A 23,486-nucleotide genomic window follows, 5' to 3' on the forward strand; every position below is an offset into this window, starting at 1 on the left:
TCTGCAGGAACAATTCGAGTGTCTTAGCCCCTAATATATATCTCCGGCCTTTCCATTCAAAGGAGCCATGAGTTAATGAGCAGCATTACAGAATTTATTTTAACACAGTCTCAGTTGATCTGCTCTTCTCTCAACTGTTTGCATTTGCATAGCGCCTCTAATGTCGTAATTCCCAGACTGGCTGAGATTATCCATGAAGGCCCCAACTTCTCAATCTTGACCCTCAGGTTAAATCACCATCAGTCAGCTCTCTCTCAAAGGGGAAAGCAGCCCATGGTCCTCTGGGACAATGGTGAAGTAGAGTGTCCTGAAACCTCCCAAGGCATCTCTCAGACGTGTGAGGAGATATAGATTTGACCCGGGAGATAATAGGACAGGAGTGACCAAATCCTTGGTCAAAATGGTACATTTCAAGCAAGAGAGAGAGAGATGGTGAGGTTTAGGGAGGGAATTCCAGATGTTTAAGGCACAGCCAGCAATGAAGTAAGTGAAGTGGGTTGGAGCACTGCAGAGATCTTATAGGGCTGGAGGAGTTTACAGCGAAGAGGAGAGATGATGCCAAGGAAGAATCTGAACACAACAATTAGAATTTTAAATTCAAGGTGTTACTGGACCAAGAGCCAATGTAGGGTAGAAAGTGGCATGGTGGCACAACGGTTAGCACTGCTGCCTCACTGCACCAGGGACCCGCGTTCAATTCTGGCCTCAGGTAACTGTCTATGAGTTTACACGTTCTCCCCATATCTGTGTGGGTTTCCCCCCAGTGCTCCAGTTTCCTCCCACAGTCCAAAGGTGACCATGATGTGCAGTTGCCGGCGTTGGACTGGGGTGAGCACAGTAAGAAGTCTCACAACACCAGGTTAAAGCCCAACAGGTTTATTTGATATCACGAGCTTTCGGAGCGCTGCTTCTTCATCAGGCAAGTGATGAAGGAGCAGCGCTCCGAAAGACTTTAACCCGGTGTTGTGAGACTTCCTACTGAGTCCAAAGGTGTGTAGGTTAGGTGGATTGGTTATGCTAAATTGCCACTTTGTGTCAGGGGGATTGGCAGGGTCTGTGTGAGGGGATAGGGCCTGGGTGGGATTATTGTCGGTGCAGGCTCGATGGGCTGAATGGCCAACTTCTGCATTGTAGGGATTCTATGATTTCTAGAGAGTGATGGGTGAATGGCGCAAATGAAGAGTGGGTTGGCCGAGTTTAGGATGCCACTCTTCTGAAGCACTGGGATATCCGTGTCAGGGTAGATTCTGATGAAGTGTTAACTTTGTTTCTCTCCACAGGTGCTGCCTGACCTTCAGAGAATTTCCAGCGTGTTTTGTTCTTATTTCAGATTTCCTGCATCTGCAGTATTTTGCTTTCGTAAGATTGGTTGTGAAGTGGTTTTGGGACGTCATGAGGATGTGGAAGTTGCTATATAAATGAAAGTCTTGTTATTTCTTTTGAAGAGATGTTTGAAGTACAATCATTTTACTCTCGTATTCCAAAACAATGAACAGGTCACACCCACACTGCACCTAAACATCGTTAGCAAGTTACAACCTCTAAAGAAATAAAATGATGCATCTTAAACCCCATCACAGATCAATCGTCTCATTCATGGGATGTGGCCATTGTTGGCCACGTTTATTGCCCATCCGTGGGGGAATTTTAGAGTCAACCACATTGCTGTGGATCTGTAGTCACATGTAGACTAGACCAGGTAAAGATTATTGATTTAAAGTTAATTTATTAGTTACAAATAAGGCTTACATTACTGTGAAAATCCCCTAGTTGCCACATTCCGGTGCCTGTTTGGATACACAGAGATTTCCTTCCCTAAAGGACATTAGCGAACCAAATGGATTTTTACGACAATCAACAATGGTTTCACGGTTATCACTGGACTTTTAATTCCAGATTTTTATTGAATTCACCATCTGCCGTGGCGGGATTCCAACCCGGGTCCCCGGAGCATTGCCCCGGGTCTCTGGATTACTAGTCCAGTGACAATACACTGCACCACTGCCTTCCCCTTGAATGGCAGAACAGGCTTGAGGGATGAAGTGGACCCCTTCTGCTCCTTAATCCTAATGGATGCTGCGATAAGGGGATCGCTGATGTTTTCTAATTGGATGGGTTGCCATGAACCAAATGCCCTGTCAACTCCATGATTACTTGTGATCCCGTGATCATCACCACATCCCTATTCTGAAGATTTGCAGGAGATTCACAGAATCACAGAATCTCTGCAGTGCAGAAGGAGGCCATTCAGCCCATCGAGTCTGCACCGACCACAATCCCACCCAGGCCCTAATCCCATAGCCCCACATATTTACCCTGTTAATCCCCTGACACTAAAGGGGCAATTTAGCATGGCCAATAAACCTAACCCCCACATGTTTGGACTGTGGGAGGAAACTGGAGCACCCAGAGGACACAGGGAGAACGTGCAAAGGCTACACAGACAATGACCTGAGTCTGAAATTGAACTCGGATCCCTGGCGCTGTGAGGCAGCAGTGCTAACCACTGTGCCACTGGATGTCACCCATGATACTGACCAGAAGTCAGCCTTGAATTTGCATTGTGTGTTTTTGTGGTGTCCTAAATGTGTCATCTGCACTGATTATGTTCAGAGAGCACTATACCAGTCAAATGTGGGTCACACTAGGAGTGGCCCTTGTTTGTTTTTTCAAGTAGTCTGGAATTTGGACTGCTTTGATGTTGAACATGTGGCTTTGTTTTAACCTTTGATTTGACAGCCTTCGATCAACTTGTAAGATTTTCTGATCATGTGGAGGAGTGTTTTTACACTGACAGACACCTCTTGTTAAAGGAAATGTGTTGAGTGGGATCAGTGGCTGACTCCCTCTTCCTATTGAATGGCAAGTGTCTATGCGGCAGTCTCATTTGGAAGCCAAATCTGAAGCACTTACCCGGATATTTGCATTTTGTTGGGGACGGGGAAAGCACAAGAGTCGAGTTTGGTGAGTTTCACCATGAAGCTGGAATCTGAACAGGGATCAAAGGGTGGCATGGTGGCACAGTGGTTAGCGCCGCTGCTTCACAGAGCCAGGGACCCGGGTTCGATTCCCGGCTTGGGTCACTGTTTATGTGGAGTTTGCACGTTCTCCCCGTGTCTGCGTGGGTTTCCTCCGGGTGCTCTGGTTTCCTCCCACAGGCTGAAATATGTGCTGGTTAGGTGCATTGACTTGAATAGGCACAGGAGTGTGGCAACTAGAGGAATTTCACAGTAACTTCATTGCATTGTTAATGTAAGCCTTACTTGTGACTAATAAATAAACTTTGTAAAGGAGACGCAGAGGAAATTGAGGAGCCAACCTGTGGCCCACGCAAAACATAGAAACCCTACAGTGCAGAAGGAGGCCATTCGGCCCATCGAGTCTGCACCGACCACAATCCCACCCAGGCCCTACCCCCACACATTTTACCCGCTAATCCCTCTAACCTACGCATCCCAGGACTCTAAGGGACAATTTTTAACCTGGCCAATCAACCTAACCCGCACATCTTTGGACTAATGCGGATTTCTACCTGTTCTTTTGGTGAAATTTGCGCCAGGGTACCCGTTCGAGTCAGCAGAGTTCTCCCGGGCCAGTTGTAGCACAGTGTGACACAAAGTAAAGCTTCCTCTGCTCTGCATTCAGTCAGAGGCTCAGGGGAACACCCACTGCTGTGTCAGTGTCATTTTTCCACTCACTGCCCCAGTATCCTGCAGGGGGTTTTTCTGAGTGAGGTTTTCATGAATTAATGATCGCTATGAGCCTGGGACGGGGGTGGCTGCGTGACACTTTGACCAGTACAAAAAGTCCCGAAACTCATTTGATGAGGAATTTTATAGCCGGGAGATAAGACAAGTCTTATCCAATGAACCGAGCCTGTTTCAAAGCCAGGGCCCAGAGTTGAACAGCCAGCACCTGACACATTGCATCATCTAACCTGATTCCTCCTGGCCACCAGCCCCTACCCCCCCCCCCCACCCCCACTCTCCCCCACCCCCACTCTCCCCCACCCCCACACAACCCCCACCCCCATCCCCCACCCACTCACCCCTCCCCACCCTCCCCCCACTCCTCCCATCCCCACTCCCCCATACCCCATACTGACTCCCCCACCCACTCCTGCCCAGCCCCACCCTCTACCTAACCCCTTCCCCTACTCAACCACCCCCACGCCCCCCCCCATCCTAACCCCCTCCCCCATCCCCACCCACCCCCCACCCCGACCCATTTGCCCCACCCACTGCCGCCCACCCCCACCCCAAATCCACTCTCCCCCACACCCCCAACCCCACCTATTCCCGGCACCCCTCCCACTCCTCCCATCCCCACTCCCCCATACCCCATACTGACTCCCCTGCCCAGCCCCACCCTCTACCTAACCCCTTCCCCCACTCAACCACCCCCACGCCCCCCCCCCCCCCATCCTAACCCCCTCCCCCATCCCCACCCACTCCCCACCCTGGCCCATTCGCCCCACCCACGCCCCCCCACCCCACCTATTCCCTGCACCCCGACCCACTCCCCCCTCCCGATCCATTCCCCCCTCCCTGACACACTCCCCCACTCCTTCACTACCCCCATCCCGCACTCACTCGTCCCACCCCCACTTACTCCCTCCACCCACATCCCCCCCCCCCCCCCCCCCCCCCACCTCTCACGCTACCCATCCCACCAAGTCTGTGGATTTTGAATTCACTTTTGCAATGTTTCCCCTCTGAGCCTGATATCTGCTCTCTCAGGATGTGCTCTGTGGTTAATGCGTCCTCCTCTTCGATTGGCTCCCACCAATGACTTCTGCCAACTTCCTCTCGTTCCATTCTTTCCAGAACATCTGTTTGATTTGATATAAATATGAAGAGAAAGATAATGTTAGCATATTTGAAAGGGGATGTTTGTCATTCGCCATTTCAGTGACATGTCACTGTTCAGAGATCACCCACCCCCGGCACAGCCACTTCACTCTGACAGAAACCACGCACCATTTCGCTTCCAGTTTCCTCCACTCATTTTCTAAAGGCGGTGACTCGGGGTTTGGCCAAAAGTTTCACAAATAACCACCAATCCACAATCCGGAACATATTGTGAGTCTGGACAGTGAACCTTGGCGACTTACTCACCACAGAGAAGATTACACGGCGGCACAGTGGGTTAGCACTGCCGCCTCACGGTGCCAGGGACCCGGGTTCAATTCCGGCCTCGGGTGGCTGTCTGTGTGGAGTCTGCACGTTCTCTCCGTGTCTGCGTGGGTTTCCTCCGGGTGCTCCGGTTTCCTCCCACACTCCAAAGGTGTGCGGGTTATGTGGATTGGCCGTGCTAAATTGCCCCAAGATGTGTAGGTTAGGGGGATTAGCCATGGCAAATGTGTGGCTTTACGAGGATAGTATGAGGGATAGGGCCTGGGTTAGAGTTGGTGCAGACTTGATGGACCGAATGGCTTCCTTCTGCACTGTAGGAATTCTATGATGATTCTATGGCTACAAATGAGCCTGATCCTTTGTCTTTATCTAACATCAGACATAAAGAAAAAGAAATGCTTGCATTTGTATAGCATCTTTTGATTTGATTTATTATCACAAGTATTAGTATACAGTGAAAAGTATAGTTTCTCGTGCTCTATACAGACAAAGCATACCGTTCATAGAGAAGGAAAGGAGAGAGTGCAGAATGTAGTGTTATAGTCATAGCTAGGGTGTAGATAAAGATCAACTTAATGCAAGGTAGGTCCATTCAAAAGTCTGACAGCAGCAGGGAAGAAGCTGTTCTTGAGCCGGTTGGTACGTGACCTCAAACTTTTGTCACCTTTCTTGATCACAGGACACGGAACCCCTACATTGCAGAAAGAAGCTATTCGGCCCATCGAGTCTGTACCAACCACAATCCCACCCAGGCCCTATTCCCGTAACCCCACATATTTACCTTGCTGATCCCCCTGACACGAAGGGGCAATTTAGCACGGCCAAGCCACTTAACCCGCACACCTTTGGACTGTGGGAGGAAACCGGAGCACCCGGAGGAAACCCGCACAGACACGGGGAGAACGTGCAAACTCCACACAGACAGTGACCCGAGGCCGGGAATTGAACCCGGGTCCTTGGCGCTGTGAGGCAGCAGGGTTAACCACTGTGCCGCCCCTCCCCCAAGGCAATTTATAGCCAGTGGAGTAGGTTTAAACAGAATCACTGTTGTAATGCAGGAGATGCAACAACCAATTTACACACAGCAAGTTCCCACAACATGCAAAATGATAAAGTGTTTGCGTGATGATTATTGAGAAATAAACTTTGGCCAAGAAACCTGTGGTAACTCCCCTGCTCTACTTCAAAATGGTGCCACGGGATCTTTTACATCCACCACAGAGAAGAGGGGCCTCCAGTTTAACATCTGATCCAAAGCCAGCACCTCCAGCACTGCAGCCCTCCCTCCATATCGCACCAGAGTGTCAGACTCTGTATCTGTGCTTAACCCCTGGAGCTAGGTTTGAATCCACCGCTTTCTGACTCATAGGCAAGAGTGCTACTAACTGGATAGGAGTACAGGAACAAAAGCAGGCCATTCAGCCCCTCAAACCTGTAACCTACATGCAAAGCTATTAGAATGACAGACAGGAAAAGATCGACTGGTCCAGCTAGCCTGTTCGATGTGATTCCTCAGCATTATAAAAAATTCATTCATGAGATGTGGACATCATTGGCAAGGCCAGCATTTACAGCCCACCCACAATTGCCTTTGAGAAGGTGCTGGTGAATTAACTTCTTGAACCGCTGAAATACATGTGGTGTAGGTACACCCACATTGCTGATAGGGAGGGATTTAGACCCAGCGACGGTGAAGCAATGATATAATTCCAAGTTAGGATGGTGAGTGGCTTGGTGGGGACCTTGAAAGTGGTGCTATTCCCATGCATTTGCTGCTCTTGTTCTGCTAGGTTGTAGAGGTTGTGGGTTTGGAAGGTGCTGTCTCAGGAGTTTTAATGCAGTGCATCTTGTAGATGGTGCCTATTGCTGCCACTGCGCATCTGTGGTGGAAGGAGTGAATGTTTAAAGTGAGGTGCCAATGAAGTGGGATGTTTTGTCCTCGATGGTGTTGAGGTTGTTGAGTTGTTGGAGCTGCACTCATCCATTCCATCACACTCTTGACTTGTGCCTAGTAGATGGTGGACAGGCTTTGGGGAGTCAGGAGGTGAGTTACTCACCATAGAATTCCAAGCTTCTGACCTGCTCTGGTAGCCACAGTATTTATATGACTCCTCCAGTTCGGTTTATGGTTAATAGTAAATGTTTAATAGTAGATGTTTATAGTGGGGGATTCAGCAATGGTAAAGCTATTGAATATCAAGAGGAGATGGTTAGACTCTCTTATTGGAGATGGTCATTGCTTGGCATTTGTGTGGTGAAAATGTTACTTGCTACTTATCAGCCCAAGGCCATGTTGTTCATGTCTTGTTGCATATGGAGACAGACTGCTTCAGTACCTGAGGAGTCATGAATGGTGTTGAACATTGTACAATCATCAGTGAACCTTTCCACTTCTGACCTTACGGTGGAAGGAAAGTCATTGATGAAGGGGTTGAAGATGGTTGGGCCTAGGACACTCCCCTGAGGGACTCCTGCAGTGATGTCCTGAGATGATTGACGTCCAACCACCATCTTCTTTTGTGCCAGATATGGGAAACAGGCACGTAATTCCCTGAGAGGGACACAAAAGATGGTTTAGAAAGCCAATTAGGGAAAGAAGGCAGAAAAAAATTGCTTTTAGGTGATCAAAAATTATTCCAGGAGGTACAATCTAAAACCTTGTTCTCCTTAGCTTTACGTCATTAGTATTCGACCGTTAGAGAGTGATGCACAGTAACACCGAGATCTCTTCCCTGTAGACTGTCCTCTCCAAGTATGTAAAACCACCCATTTCTAAGTGAATCATCATTAATCATTCTGCCAGTTCGATCATGGCTGAATTGCACCTCAACTTTAAGATCAAGGTGTTGCCAGACCCCACAGCTGATGTAGGTCAGCACGCACGGGGCTAATGGGTAGCCAGCACTTGGTGCAGATGGGATACAGGCAGCAGAGCCTTGAGTTTACAAAAGGTGCATGAGTAAAACAGTAACATCTTGGGCCAAAGGGTCACCATAAGACCATAAGACCATAAGACATAGGAGCGGAAGTAAGGCCATTCGGCCCATCGAGTCCACTCCACCATTCAATCATGGTTGATTTCAACTCCATTTACCCGCTCTCTCCCCATAGCCCTTAATTCCTCGAGAAATCAAGAATTTATCAATTTCTGTCTTGAAGACGCTCAACGTCTCGGCCTCCACAGCCCTCTGTGGCAATGAATTCCACAGACCCACCACTCTCTGGCTGAAGAAATTTCTCCTCATCTCTGTTCTAAAGTGACTCCCTTTTATTCTAAGGCTGTGCCCCCGCGTCCTAGTCTCCCCTGTTAATGGAAACAACTTCCCTACGTCCATCCTATCTAAGCCGTTCATTATCTTGTAAGTTTCTATCAGATCTCCCCTCAACCTCCTAAACTCCAATGAATATAATCCCACGATCCTCAGACGTTCATCGTATGTCAGGCCTACCATTCCTGGGATCATCCGTGTGAATCTCCGCTGGACCCGCTCCAGTGCCAGTATGTCCTTCCTGAGGTGTGGGGCCCAAAATTGCTCACAGTACTCCAAATGGGGCCTAACCAGTGCTTTATAAAGCCTCAGAAGTACATCCCTGCTTTTGTATTCCAAGCCTCTTGAGATAAATGACAACATTACATTTGCTTTCTTAATTACGGACTCAACCTGCAAGTTTACCTTTAGAGAATCCTGGACTAGGACTCCCAAGTCCCTTTGCACTTTAGCATTATGAATTTTGTCACCGTTTAGAAAATAGTCCATGCCTCTATTCTTTTTTCCAAAGTGTACAACCTCGCACTTGCCCACGTTGAATTTCATCAGCCACTTCTTGGACCACTCTCCTAAACTGTCTAAATCTTTCTGCAGCCTCCCCACCTCCTCAATACTACCTGCCCCTCCACCTATCTTTGTATCATCAGCAAACTTGGCCAGAATGCTCCCAGTCCCGTCATCTAGATCGTTAATATATAAAGAGAACAGCTGTGGCCCCAACACTGAACCCTGCGGGACACCACTTGTCACCGGTTGCCATTCTGAGAAAGAACCTTTTATCCCAACTCTCTGCCTTCTGTCTGACAGCCAATCGTCAATCCATGTTAGTACCTTGCCTCGAATACCATGGGCCCTTATTTTACTCAGCAGTCTCCCGTGAGGCACCTTGTCAAAGGCCTTTTGGAAGTCAAGATAGATAACATCCATTGGCTCTCCTTGGTCTAACCTATTTGTTATCTCTTCAAAGAACTCTAACAGGTTTGTCAGGCACGACCTCCCCTTACTAAATCCATGCTGACTTGTCTTAATCCGACCCTGCACTTCCAAGAATTTAGAAATCTCATCCTTAACGATGGATTCTAGAATTTTGCCAACAACTGAGGTTAGGCTAATTGGCCTATAATTTTCCATCTTTTTTCTTGTTCCCTTCTTGAACAGTGGGGTTACAACAGCGATTTTCCAATCCTCTGGGACTTTCCCTGACTCCAGTGACTTTTGAAAGATCATAACTAACGCCTCCACTATTTCTTCAGCTATCTCCTTTAGAACTCTAGGATGTAGCCCATCTGGGCCCGGAGATTTATCAATTTTCAGACCTTTTAGTTTCTCTAGCACTTCCTCCTTTGTGATGGCAACCATATTCAACTCTGCCCCCTGACTTTCCTGAATTGTTGGGATATTACTCATGTCTTCTACTGTGAAGACTGACGCAAAGTACTTATTAAGTTCCTCAGCTATTTCCTTGTCTCCCATCACTAGATTACCAGCGTCATTTTGGAGCGGCCCAATGTCTACTTTTGCCTCCCGTTTGTTTTTAATGTATTTAAAGAAACTTTTACTATCATTCCTAATGTTACTGGCTAGCCTACCTTCATATTTGATCCTCTCCTTCCTTATTTCTCTCTTTGTTATCCTCTGTTTGTTTTTATAGCCTTCCCAATCTTCTGACTTCCCACTACTCTTTGCCACATTATAGGCTCTCTCTAGGTCACGCAGGATGAAAAGCCAAAGACATGAGATTAAGAGCGTGGTATTAGCTATGAGGAGAGATTGGACAAACTTGATTTGTTTTCACTTGGTTGGCTGAGGGGCGACCTGATAGAAGTTTACTAAATGATGAGAGGCACGGATAGAATGGAGAGTCAGAGTCTTTTTCCCAGGGTAGAAATGTCGATTACTAGGGGACATTGGTTTAAGGTGAAAGGGGGAAAGTTTAAAGATGTGAGAGGCAAGGTTTTTAACACAGAGGGTGGTAAGTGCCTGGGACGAGCTGCCAGAGGAGGTGGTAGAAGCAGATACAATAGCAACGTTTAAGAGGCATCTTGACAGATACATGAATGGGCAGGGAATAGAGGGATACGGGCCGTGTAGAGGCAAAAGGTCTTTAGTTTAGAAAGGCTTCATGTGTCAGTGGAGGCTCGGTGGGCCGAAGGGCCTGTTCCTGTGCTGTACTGTTCTTTGTTCTTTTTCAGTAATTGCGAGAGATTCCATAATTAGGGGAATAAACAGTCTATTTTTGCAGCTGAGGCTGGCAGTTTCAAATGATTCACTGCCTCGGAGTTGCCAGGTTAACGGGAAGTAATGGAGCGGACAGCAAAATCGAAGGTGGAAATTATAGTTCACCCAGTAATCAATAAGAAGAAAGAAAAAGATGAAGCTCTTGAAGAGAAAGTTTGAGGAGTTAGATTCTGGAACAAAGGGAAGGACCTAGAGGGTAATAACCTCTGAATAACTCTTGTTGCCACAAGCTCTAGAAATTAGGGAGGAGCAAATTAGAAATATCTCGGGGTGACTGGAAGGATTCCTAGGACACTGGGACATGTTCTGGGCAAGGGGATGCCCTACGGGCGGGATGGCCTTTAGCTGAACTAGATCTGATACCAATGTGTGAGACTGGAAACTATTAGTATTCAGAGGGACCTGGGTATCCTTATACACAGAATCACAGAAAGTTAATGTGCAGATACAAGAAGGCATAGAAGCAGAAAATGCTGGAAATACTCAGCTGGTCAGGCTGCATCTATGGAGAGAGAAATAGCAAACAGTAAGTCAGATTTTGTTACAAAGAGATTGGAGTATAAGAATAAAGAAGTCTTACTGCAATCATAAAGTGTGTTGGATAAACTGCACCAGGAGAGTCACGTACAGCTTTGGTCTCTTTATCTAAGGAAGGACGTACATGCTCCAAAGTTATTGAATCAAATGTTCACTAAACTGCCTCCTTGGATAAATGGATTGTCTTAAGGGAGTTTGAATAGACTAGGGGCGGAACTTTTTCAAAATATTCTAAGTGTCAAACGGGTGAGAAAACAGTAGGCTTTCTTGCCAGTTTTTTCAGCAAGGTAAGTAAGATGAATTTACGTCACTCTGCAAAATAGGAGCTGTCATGCGATTCTCACCAGTAAGGACATGGGTGGAGCCTCAGCTTGTCTGTGAAGCCGGCTGCTGAGCGAGTGGAGCATCATTGTGCACATGCCCTGATCTCCCATTATACTGTGGACACACAATGGGAGATCTCCTGTCACTGCGGCCCCCCCCAACAGATATCGCACCCCTCCCCAATTGCCACGCTGGACGTCGTCCTGCCCACCCGCCCGATCGCCACCCCTTTCGATTACCCTCCCCAGTCGCCTCCCTGGCCGATCGCCTCCCCACCTGGTGGGCAGTGCCAGGGTGCCAGGCTGGCAGTGCCAAGCTGGCACTGATGATCCTGCTCCTGACCACCCAGAGGCTTCTATAGCTTCCAGTCCCACCGGCGAGGCCATCACGTCTGGTGCACATTGGTGGGGACCATCTGTGACCCTCGCTGGTGAGGACCTCAATCGGCGAAGGGATTAAGGTAGGTGAGCCCAGAAGATAGCGTCCAGAACTCGTTAATGACATGCTAATCATGTCATTAATATTAATATGTTTCTCGATACGAAATGGCAAAGTTGAAACAAAATATAGGAACATAGAAACTCAAAGCAGAAGTAGGCCATTCAACCCTTCGAGCCTGCTCCGCCATGCTGTTTATCAAATTCAATATCCTGATCCCCCTTCCCCCCCATATCCCTTGATCCCTTTAGCCCCAAGAGCTTTATCTAATTTCTTCTTGAAATCAGACAACCGTGATCTTATTGAATGGTAGAACAGACTTAAAGGGCCAAATGGCCTAGGAAAACTCTCTTTTTTAATATCCCTTTGTCCTTTCAGAGAGCATAACAACAGGTTAGGGGGTGGAGTTGAGAGGGAATTGTGGATGGGAGGGAGATGTGAAGTAAGGGAATATGTTAGAAGGGAAAACCAACCCCTCTTGTTGATGCAATTAGTCAGTGGGTAAATTTAATGTCTTAAGCCATCCAAGAGTAAAACCCTTGATCTGTGATGCTTTCAGTTGAAGCAGTGGGCGGGGTGGGGGCATAGGAGAGTACTACAGAGGTGAAAGGAAATCTTTCAAGAATCTTGTTCCTTATAGGTAGACAGCATTGCCTTTTCAAAATAAAACTGAAAATGCTGGAAATACTCTGCAGGTCTGATAGTGTCTGTGGAGAGAGAAAAAGGGTGGGGTTTTACGCTCTTGCTCATCCCAAAACTGTAAAATCCCACCCGAGGTCAATGGACCAATCCCATTGATTGCCCATCACCCGCTCGGATTCCATTGGCGGGCGGGGCAGTAAACTTTAAAAAATGCATTCATGGGACACGGGCGTTGCCGGTTGGCCAGCATTTATTACCCATCCTCAGTTGCCCCTGGAGAGCAGTTGAGAGTCATCCACATTGCTGTGCTTCTGGGATCACATGTAGGCCAGACCGGGTAAGGACAGCAGATTTCCTTCCCTAAAGGACATTAGTGAACCAGATGGGTTTTTACAACAATCCACAATGGCTTCATGGTCATCAGTCGGTTCTTAATTCCAGATATTTTTAATTGGATCCTAATTCCACCATCTGCCGTGGCAGGATTCGAACCCGGGTCCCCAGAACATTAGCTGAGTTTCTGGATTAATAGTCTAGCAATAATACCACTAGGCCATCGCCTCCCCCTATATTCCAGCCATGGAGTTGAAGGTTCAGGCCTATGAGCTGTTATCAGATTGGGGTTTGAACTGTAAAAGGTTTTGAGCAAATGAAAGTGGGAGAAGAGTAGGAAGAATGAAAGGGAAGTCTCTGATAGGAAATTAATAGGAATTATGTGTCACATGGTTTCCTGAGCCAAGGCCAAGGGCGTGGTGATGGGACAGGTAGTGACAAAAAACATGAACGGAATTCTCCAGCCGCGCTGGTCTAAAAGCCACAAATTCCCGCCTGTCCGTCAATGGGGTTTCACATTCTCCGCAACCGGCCCGCTAAAATCCCAGTGGCGGGCAGGATGGGAGAATTCCGGCCCATGCTTCGAGAGGAGATGTGAATGGCAGGATCCTGAATAGATGAAAAGAAAGGAATAAAAGGTTGATTAATAATGATCATGAAACGACCAGATTGTTGTAAAAACCCATCTGGTTCAGTGTAGGGGAGGAAAGCTGCTGTGTTTACCTCGCCTCACCTTCAGCAATCTGGTTTGTTCTTCACTGTCCTCTGGAATCAGATGTGGAGATGCCGGCGTTGGACCGGGGTAAACACAGAAAGAGTTTTAACAACACCAGGTTAAAGTCCAACAGGTTTATTTGGTAGCAAATGCCATTAGCTTTCGGAGCGCTGCTCCTTCGTCAGATGGAGTGGAAATCTGCTCTCAAACAGGGCACAGAGACACAAAATCAAGTTACAGAATACTGAATCTCACTGGCTGTCCTGTCTGGAGACAAGAGATGTGTTTCAGGCAGTTTATCTACCAGTCACTATCTGAACTGGTATTAAAACTGGTATTAAAATTGTGAGTCTGATCGATTGTGCAGGTGTGTACATGTCACATTGACGGTTACGATTGTGCCAAGTGTTGACTCAATGTCATTCTCATGGCTGATGGCAGATTGCAGGTGCGCTGAATCTGATTCAGTAGCTGGTTTGTCCTTTGGAGCACGACATTTCAGAGCTTCAGGAGCCTGCGACAGTTTGGGAGCAGGGCTGGACATTTCAGAGCTTCAGGAGCCTGCGACAGTTTGGGAGCAGGGCTGGACATTTCTAATAAAAAGTTTGTTTCCATTCATTGTGTTGCCAGATGAGTGGCCTCATGAATTGGAGGAGGTCAACACACCACTGGAGAGTGTGTCAGTGAGTTTGAATTTGTGAGCTTGGGTAAGTGTTTGTATGAGTTGGGTTACTTAATTGTGTGCGTGCGTGTGAGTGTATGTGTGTGTGAGTATGTATGTGTGTGAGAGTGTATGTGTGTGTGACTGTGTGTGTGTGTGTGTGTATGTGAGTTTGGTTTGTGTGAGTGTATGTGTGAGTGTGTGAGTGTGTGTGTGTGTGAGTGTGCGTGCGTGGCTGTGAGTGTGTGTGTGTGAGAGTTTGTTTTGTGTGAGTGTGTGTGTGTGTAAATGTGAGTGTGTGAGAGTTTGGTCTGTGTGTGTGTGCGTGTGTGTGTGTGAGAGAGAGTTTGGTTTATGTGTGTGTGTGAGAGAGTGAGTGTGTGTGTGAGTGAGTGTGTGTGAGAGTGTGAGTGTGTGTGTGAGTGAGTGTGTGTGAGAGTGTGGGTGAGATTTCGGTTTGTGTGTGTGTGAGAGTTTGGTTTGTGTGTGTGTGTGCATGTTTAGTTTGTGTGTGTGTGTGTGTGTTGTGTGTGAGAGAGACTTTTGTTTGTGTGTGTGAGTTTAGTTTCCAGTGTGTGTGTGAATTTCATTTTGCGTGTTTGTCAGTTTGGTTTTGCGTGTGTGAATTTTGTTTTGTATGTGAGAGTATGATTTGTGTGTACGTGAGTTTGGCTTTGAGTGTGTGTTGTTGTGACCCAGGCCAGAATCCCCAAGGTGTTTTATGAAGGGAATCTAGACGCTAGGTTTTTACATTCGAATTTGGCATGGGTAAGCATAAGGTGTTTCACTCTAGGTGTAATTCAAGTGACCCACCAGGAATATTTTAGCAAACAAAGTTTATTTAAGAACGCTGCTTCCTGTCTGTGATACACATTTTACTCAGATTTCTCCGCAGGCTGTTCAAACAGGCCTTGGTACTTTATTGTTGCCGTACTGTCTGTAACTGGTGTTACTGAAGCAATATAATGAATCTCTTGTTTATTTTAATCTGACCTAATGCAGCCATGATGTGGAGATGCTGGCGTTGGACTGGGGTAAGCACAGTAAGAAGTCTCTGTAGTCCTTTCGGTATCTTGTCTGCTTTCTTGCATCTTTGTAGAAACTTGATGTCTGTGTTGATATGCGCAATCTTCTTGGAGCTCCTCTCCACTTGGAGAGGATCTCCAAGATTCTTACTAATGCAGCGTCCAGAGGTTTAATGATCCTATGGAATTGCTGGGTGGAGCATGATTGACAGATCAAGGGACAGTTTTTTTTTCTGCAGCAAAGTCCAAAGTTTTAGTTTCATTTTCCTCAGCAGCTGTTAAGATGTGAGACAGGAAGCAGTTGCTTTGGTTTAACCCTCTCTCTGGGGTTGAAAATTCTGCTGTCTGTGAGTTGCTGTTAGAAGTTGGTGGAAGAAGGCAGCGTCTCTGTCTCTCTCTCTCACCAGAGGCGTGCTGGAAGTTCCAGGAGTGGGAAGCCTCAGAGATTTAATCCAACATTCAAAGGACCAATTGACAGCAGGTGCTAAAAAGCTGCAAAATCCAGCATCATTGGAGCATACTTGCTTTCTGGGCCAAGTCTGGAAAGGGGTCTATGTTTGTGGGTGTCATTTCACTTGGAACATCATAGTTAGCTGTTAAGGTTTATATATCATGGGATTTTTGTAATTGGTAAGAGTTGTGTTTTTTTTTCTTATTTTAACTGTGTTCTTAAATAAAGTTTGTTTGATAAGTTTTCCTGGTGAGTCACTTGAATCATACCTGGTGTGAAACGCCAATGCTCACCTGTGCCAAGTTCAAATGCAAAAACTAAGGGTCTTGGTTATCTCCATAAAACACCTTGAAGTTTCCAGCCTGGATTATAACATGTCTGGAATCCAAACAGCATCTAAACCGAAACTAAAACCTTGGATTTTTCTGTGGAAAAAAACTGTCCCCAGGCAGCACCTGTCAATCATGCTCCACCCAACAATTCCAAAAGGATTATAAAACCCAGGACATTGCATTAAACCAGATTAAAACTAAACAAGATGTCCATTATCTCACTTCAGTAACAATTAGAGGGCATTGGATACAGACAAAACTTGTAAAGGAGCTGCTTGAAAGGCATGCAAAGAAACATGATTAAAATACTTTTCTTAAAGGCACAGTATCGTCACAGTGTGACTTTGGTTTCATACAGGATAAATTTTGCTTTGCGTGTGTGCGAGAGAGTGTGTGAGAGAGTGTGACAGTTTGGTTTTGTGTGTGTGTGTGTGGGAGTTTGGTTTGTGCGTGTGGGAGTTTGGTTTGTGCGTGTGGGAGTTTGGTTTGTGCGTGTGGGAGTTTGGTTTGTGCGTGTGGGAGTTTGGTTTGTGCGTGTGGGAGTAGGGTCTGTGTGCGTGTCGGTTTGGTTTTGTTAAGGCCCAGACCAAAGATTCCCATGTGTTTTGTGAAGTTTGCCTGGACCCTAAGTTTTACATTTGATTTTGGCACGGGTGTGAATAAAGCGTTTCACTCCAGATAGGATTGATGTGACCCACCAGGAAGCTTTTATCAAAACAAACTTTATTTAAGAACACAGTTAGAATATAACAAAAAGAATTAGCATAACTTTTATCAATCAAGATGCTTAGACATGGCAAAGCATAATCCTTAACACCTAGCTATCTCTGTTGTTCCGATTTAAAGCAACACCCCATAGACATACACCCTTCTTCAGAATTAGGGAGCACAGAAACCAAAGATGCTAATGTGATGCTAGATTTTCACCCTTTTGACTTCTGGACAGAGATCCAGACAGCAGTTTCCAGAAAAGGATATATCCCCAAAACAACAAAACTTCAGGGAAGTAAACCTAGTCTCTGGCAGGTCCCAGTCTCCAGACTTCAAAGACAGAAAGGGATACTTCTCTCTCTGCAACTTCCAAAACAGCAACTCCCAGAGAAGGTTTCCACTCTCATACAGCAGAATCTCTGAGAAAGTGACTTGCCTCCTGGCAGATTCCAGTCTCCAACTTCAGAGAGGGGAGAAGAGAAGCACTCTTCTCTCTCAACTCTAAAGCAACATCTAAGCTTGAATATTCTGTGTCAACTAAGCTTCTCTCCATCACATGACCATACCTGTCAATCATCCCAAATCCCACTTTGCAAAATCCCAGGAGAAAACACTCAAACAGCAGAACAGCATTAGTTCAGATTAAAACAAACATTCTACAAATTGGAAGCAATTATGCTGCTGCAGTTACAATACAGGATGCCAGTTGTAGACGGAACGGCTCTGAGTGCAAGGAAAGGATTGCTGGAAACATCCTGCACAGAAACATGACTAAGATATCTTTCTTAAAGGCACAGTATCATCACACTTTTATATTCTATATCTCTGTCAATGAAGGGGAGCATTCCATATGCCTTCTTTGCAACCTTGTCTATTTGAACTGCTGCCTTTAGGAACCTGTGCACTTGTACACCAAGATCCCTCACTTCATTTACTCCTCTTAGTATACTCCCATTTATTGTGTATTCCCTATAACTGTTTGATGTCCCTAAACGTGCAAACTCCACACAGACAGTGACTCAAGCCAGGAATCGAACCCGGGTCCCTGGCGCTGTGAAGCAGCAGTGCTAACCACTGTGCTACTGTTCTGCCCCCTGTTTGCATCCCAGTTGACATTCGGATCGTTAAAGTCTCCTATTATTATTGCCCTCATGTTCTTACAGGCAGACATTTGCCTACATATTTGTTCTTCTCTCTCCCTTTCACTATTTGGGGGTCAGTAATATACTCCCAATAGTGTGACTGCCCCTTTATTATTTCTAACCTCAACCCATAAAGCCTTGTTTGTTTACCCATTCAATATGTCATCCCTTCTCACAACTGGAATTGATTCTTTAACCATTAATGCCACTCCCCTTCCTTCTTTATGTCCCATTCTATTGTGTTTAAAGACTCTATAACCAGGGGTATTGAGCTGCCAATTTTGCCCCTCCTTTAAAAGAAAAATACTGCAGATGCTGGAAACTGAAACAAAGACAGAAAATGTTGGAAAATCTCAGCAGGTCTGACAGCATCTGTGGGGAGAGAATAGAGCCAACGTTTCGAGTCTGGATGACCCTTTGTCAGAGCTGTCAGACCTGCTGAGATTTTTCAGCATTTTCTGTTTTTGTTTCAGATTCCAGCATCTGCAATAATTTGCTTTTATCTTAGTGTTTATTTCACTGCCACTTCTCTTCTAGGAATGCTTTCCCAGACTAAGTGCTGCTCTTCTCTCCAAAGGATTTCTATTTGTCTCTCTCACCCTGTGCACCATCACTGCTTTCCATTTCCCTCCTGGTGTTGGACACGGTGTTTAACCAAAGTTCGCTTTCATAGACAGGTTTCCTTCCTCAGCGACTGTCTCCGTCTCCGACCTGCCCCACGTGGATTCCAAATGAAGTTTCACCTCTCATCCTTCAAATCCACCCAGGGTTATAGGTTTCTCCAGGATGTACAAATCTCCTGGGACTGCTCTTCTCGCTGCATCCTGAGATCCAAGCTCAGTGCCATGTGCCGCACACCCTCAATATCTCTCTCCAGCAGCACCGACTCACTCTATCTCAGGGCTTTCCTGGTCCCAGTTTCACTTCATTCTTCGTCTCATCCGAAACTTTTTCTCTTCCTTTCAGGTGTAAAGGGACGCATGCTCCAACAACCCATCAATACCAACACCCATCCAGGACCCTACACCTCCTCCCGTTCCTCAGATTCCATCCCTCCTAACCCCCAGCCCTTGCCGTTTAGTCACCATACCCTCTGACCTCCCCCTCTCTGAGGCTGCGCATGCTGCGTTCAGCAAATAACTCGGCTTTGTACCCTTACGTCCTCACCTCAACGAATTTCGGGCTCGACGTGATCCTGAACTCTTCTTCCGCCGCCTTCGACTCCGTGCTCACTTCTTTGGGCAGGGGTCCTCCCCCTGTTCAGCAGGTCCTTTCACCCATCTCCAGCATTCGCCCTCCACCTGGACTCCTCCCTCTGGCCTCTTACCTGCTCTTGATCTTTTCATCGAGAGCTGTCGGCGTGACATCGGCCATCTCAATTTCTCCGCTTCTCTCAATCACTCTAACTTATCTCCTTCTGAACTTGCTGCACTTCGCTCTCTCGGGCCCAACCCTGACCTTGTCATCAAACCCATCAACAAGAGCGGTGCTGTTGTTGTCAGGTATACGGACCTCTACCTCGCAGAGGCTAAGCGCCAACTCTCAAATGCTTCCTCCTACCTCACCCTGGACCATAACCCGACCACCGAACATCAGGTCACTGTTTCCAGGACTGTCAATGACCTCGTCTCCTCTGGATATCCTCCCTCCATAGCCTCCAACCTTGTCTCCCAACCCCAGACAGGCTGCTCCTATGTCCTTCCCAAAATCCCCAAACAGGACTGCCCCCGTAGGCCCATCATGTCAACCTGTTCCTGCCCCACTGAACTAATTTCTTCCTATCTTGGCTCCATTCTCTCTGCTCTTGTCCAATCCCTTCCCACCTACACCCACGGTTCCTCCGATGCCCTGCGCCATTATCAACAACTCCCAATTCCCTGGCCCAAACCACATCCTCCTCACTAAGGATGTCCAATCCCTCTACATTCCCCACCTGGGTGGCCTCAAAGCTCTTCGCTTCTTCCTCAAACAGAGGCCTGAATAATCCCCATCCACCACCACTCTCCTCCATCTGGCTGAACTGGTGCTCTCTCAACAATTTCTCTTTTAATTCGTCTCACTTCCTCCAAATAAAAGGTGTGGCTACGGGCACCCGCATGGGTCCCAGTTATGCCTGTCTCTTTATGAGTTATGTGGAGCATTCCGTGTTCCAGTCCAATTCCGGTTCCCTCCCACAACCCCTTTATCGGTACATCAACAACTATTTTGGTGCCACCCCATGCTCTCGTCTAGACCTGGAAAAATTTATCAATTTTGCTCCCAATTTCCACCCCTCTATCACTTTCACATGATCCATTTCTGACATTTCTTTTCCCTTCCTTGATCTCTCTATCTCCATTCCTGGCGATAATCCACTACGAGCCCACCGACTCCCACAACTACCTTGACTATAACTCTTCACACCCCACATCCTGTAAGGACTCCATTCCATTCTCTCAGTTCCTTCACCTCTGTCGCATCTATTCTGATGATGCCACTTTCCAAAATAGTGCTGCCGATATGTCTTCCTTCTTCCTCAATCGTGGTTTTCCACACATTGTGGTTGACAGGGCTCTCAACCATGTTCCATCCATCCCCCAGGCCACTGCTCTCACCTGCTCCCCTCCCTCCCAGAACCAGGAAAGGGTCCCCCTTGTCCTCACTTTTCACCCCCCCAGCCTCCGCATTCAAAGGATTATCCTCCGCCATTTCCGCCAACTCCAGCATGATGTGCTCTCCAACACATCTTCCCCTCACTCCCGCTGACAGCATTCCATAGGGACCATTCTCTCCGGGACACCCTGGTCCACTCCTCCATCACACCCAACACCTCACCCCTTGCCCACGGCACATTCCCATGGAATCGTAGAGGGTGCAACACCTGTCCCTTTACCTCCTCCCTGCTCACCGTCCCAGGTCCTAAACACCCCTTTCAGGTGAAGCAGCGTTTCACATGCATTTCCTTCAATTTGGTCTATTGCATTCGCTGCTCCCAATGTAGTCTTCTCTACATCGGAGAGACCAAATGCAGACTGGGTGACGACTTTGCTGAACACCTTCGGTCCATCCGCAAGCAGGACCCAGACCTTCCTGTCGCTTTCCACTTCAACACACCACCCTGCTCTCCTGTCCACATGTCCATCCTTGGCCTTTTGCAATGTTCTAGTGAACCTCTACACAAACTGGAGGAACCGCATCTCATCTTCCAATTGGGCACCAGCTCTGACATAGGGTCATCTAGACTCGAAAAGTTGACTCTATTCTCTCCCCACAGATGCTGTCAGACCTGCTGAGATTTTCCAGCATTTTCTGTTTTTGTTGCCCCTCCTTTAGCCAGGTTTCTGTTATAGCAATGACATCATGCTGCCATGTGTCTATCTGTGCCCTTAACTCATCTGCCTTGCTTGTAATATTCCTTGCATTGAAGTATAAACAGTTTAACCCCATCAATTTCCCTTGCTGGACACTTTTTAAACTTTCCTCCTCCTGTAATTCCAAGTCTATCGCTTCAACATCACTAGCTTATGTTCTCCCTCCATTTTCCTAATCTGAATCTGACCTATCTGATCCAACTCGTGGGATCCCATCCCCCTGCCATATTGGTACAAATCCTCCCCAACAGAACTAGCAAGGTCATTGATTCCAGCTCTGCCTGGATGCAGCCTGTCCAGTTTGTACAGATCCCACCTTTCCCAGAACCGGTCCCAGGGCCTCAAGAATATGAATCCTCCCCAGCTACACCATCTCTCCAGCCATGTGCTCTATCCTCCTATCCCTGCTCTCGCGAGCACATATTTGGATTTTTTTTGTATTGGGGTGTTTAATATTTGCAATGTTTCAATATTTTGATTTGATTTATTAGTGTCACATGTATTGGTATACAGTGAAAAGTATTGTTTCTTGCGCTCTATACAGACAAAGCATACCAGTATTTGGGGATGTTTCAGTATTTGGGGGTTTCACTATTTGGGTTTTTCACTATTTGTATGTGGGGTGTTTCAGAATTTTGGGGGTTTAAGTTTGAAGTTTATTTATTAGTGTCACAAGTAGGCTTACATTAACACTGTAATGAAGTTACTGTGAAAATCCCCTAATTGCCACACTGTGGCGCCTGTTCGGGTATACTGAGGAAGAATTTAGCATGGCCAATGCACCTAAGCTGAATGTCTTTCGGACTGTGGGAGGAAACCGGAGCACCCGGAGGAAACCCACACAGACACGGGGGGCACATACAAGCACAGTCACCTAAACCAGGAATCGAACCCAGGTCCCTGTCGCTGTCAAGAACAGCTTCTTCAAGAACGACTCAAGAACAGCTTCTTCCCTGCTGCTGTCAGACTTTTGAATGGACTTACCTTGCATTAAGCTGATCTTTCTCTAGCCATGACTGTAACACTACATTCTGCACTCTCTCGTTTCCTTCTCTATGAATGGTATGCTTTGTTTGTATAATGCGCAAAAAACAATTCTTTTCACTATGTGTTAATAAATGTGACAATAATAAATCAAATCAAATCAATATTTGGCGGGTGTTTCAGTATTTGGGGCATATTTCAATATTTTGGGGTGTGTGGTGGGGCCACGCCTGGGGCCGTTGCCACTTTAAGAGGCGTTTCCCTTTTTAAGGCGCCAGAGCGAGGCTGCCAGTGACGCTGTGAGAGGAGCTCGAGCGGAGTGAGTCGGAGAGCCGGCGGCGGAGAGACCGAGAGAGAGTCAGGTAGACCCGGGGCGAGACCGGGGACAGGGCCCGGGGGGTAGAGAGAGCGCGGGGCCGCCGGGCTGAGGGACAGCCGCGCCGGCCGATCCCGGGACGGTGCCGAGTGTGAGGGGCTGGGAGCCCGGCAGCGGCGGCGCTGGCGGGGGGGAGAGGCCGAGGCCGCCGCCACTCCCGGGGCCCGTCAGCGCCCACCCCTCGGCCTCAGGCCCGGCGGGGAGGAGTCCCGGGCTCCGGGGAGGGGAGTGAGTCTCTTTCTTTCCCCCCCCCACCCACGACTCTCCCGGGGCCTGGGGCTGGACTGAGCCGCTCCCAACCCGGGACAGAGTCCACACCCCGGCCAGACTTGGGGCTCAGGGCCTCCTGGGCGATGGCATTGTGGCTGACAGCAGCCTGAGTGTGGGGTGGGGTGGGGTGGGCTGTGCCCAGCCCGCAGCAACTCCAGCAACAACACCAGAAACAGCAGTGAGCAAACTGCAGCCAAAACCACCAGTGTGCACACCCTCACCCCCCCTCCCCCTCCCCCTCACCCCCACCCCCCCAATCACCAGTGTGCCAACTCTGGGCACCCCCCCCCAATCACCAGTGTGCCAACTCTGGGCACCCCCCCCCAATCACCAGTGTGCCAACTCTGGGCACCCCCCCCCCAATCACCAGTGTGCAAACTCTGGGCACCCCCCCCCCAATCACCAGTGTGCAAACTCTGGGCACCCCCCCCAATCACCAGTGTGCAAACTCTGGGCACCCCCCCCATCACCAGTGTGCAAACTCTGGGCACCCCCCCAAAATCACCAGTGTGCCAACTCTGGGCACCCTCTCCCCTCACACACCCCCCCCCCC

The 23,486-nt window shown here is 47.7% G+C and overlaps 1 protein-coding gene across 4 annotated transcripts in view; it reads left to right on the forward strand.

Annotated features, from left to right (window-relative positions):
• Positions 1–22,528: 22,528 nt before the first annotated feature.
• The window catches only part of rap1aa (RAP1A, member of RAS oncogene family a), a 117,791-nt gene continuing 116,833 nt past the window's right edge, over positions 22,529–23,486 (forward strand). For 3 of the 4 annotated variants that reach the window (XM_078242003.1, XM_078242004.1, XM_078242005.1), the window contains exon 1: positions 22,529–22,649. The gene's annotated coding sequence lies outside the window, so the exon portion shown is untranslated. The remainder of the gene's footprint in view (positions 22,650–23,486) is intronic. The other variant, XM_078242007.1, reaches the window with a different exon arrangement.

Source organism: Mustelus asterias, chromosome 25, assembly GCF_964213995.1.
Source record: "Mustelus asterias chromosome 25, sMusAst1.hap1.1, whole genome shotgun sequence".
In the NCBI taxonomy this organism is placed as follows: domain Eukaryota; kingdom Metazoa; phylum Chordata; class Chondrichthyes; order Carcharhiniformes; family Triakidae; genus Mustelus; species Mustelus asterias.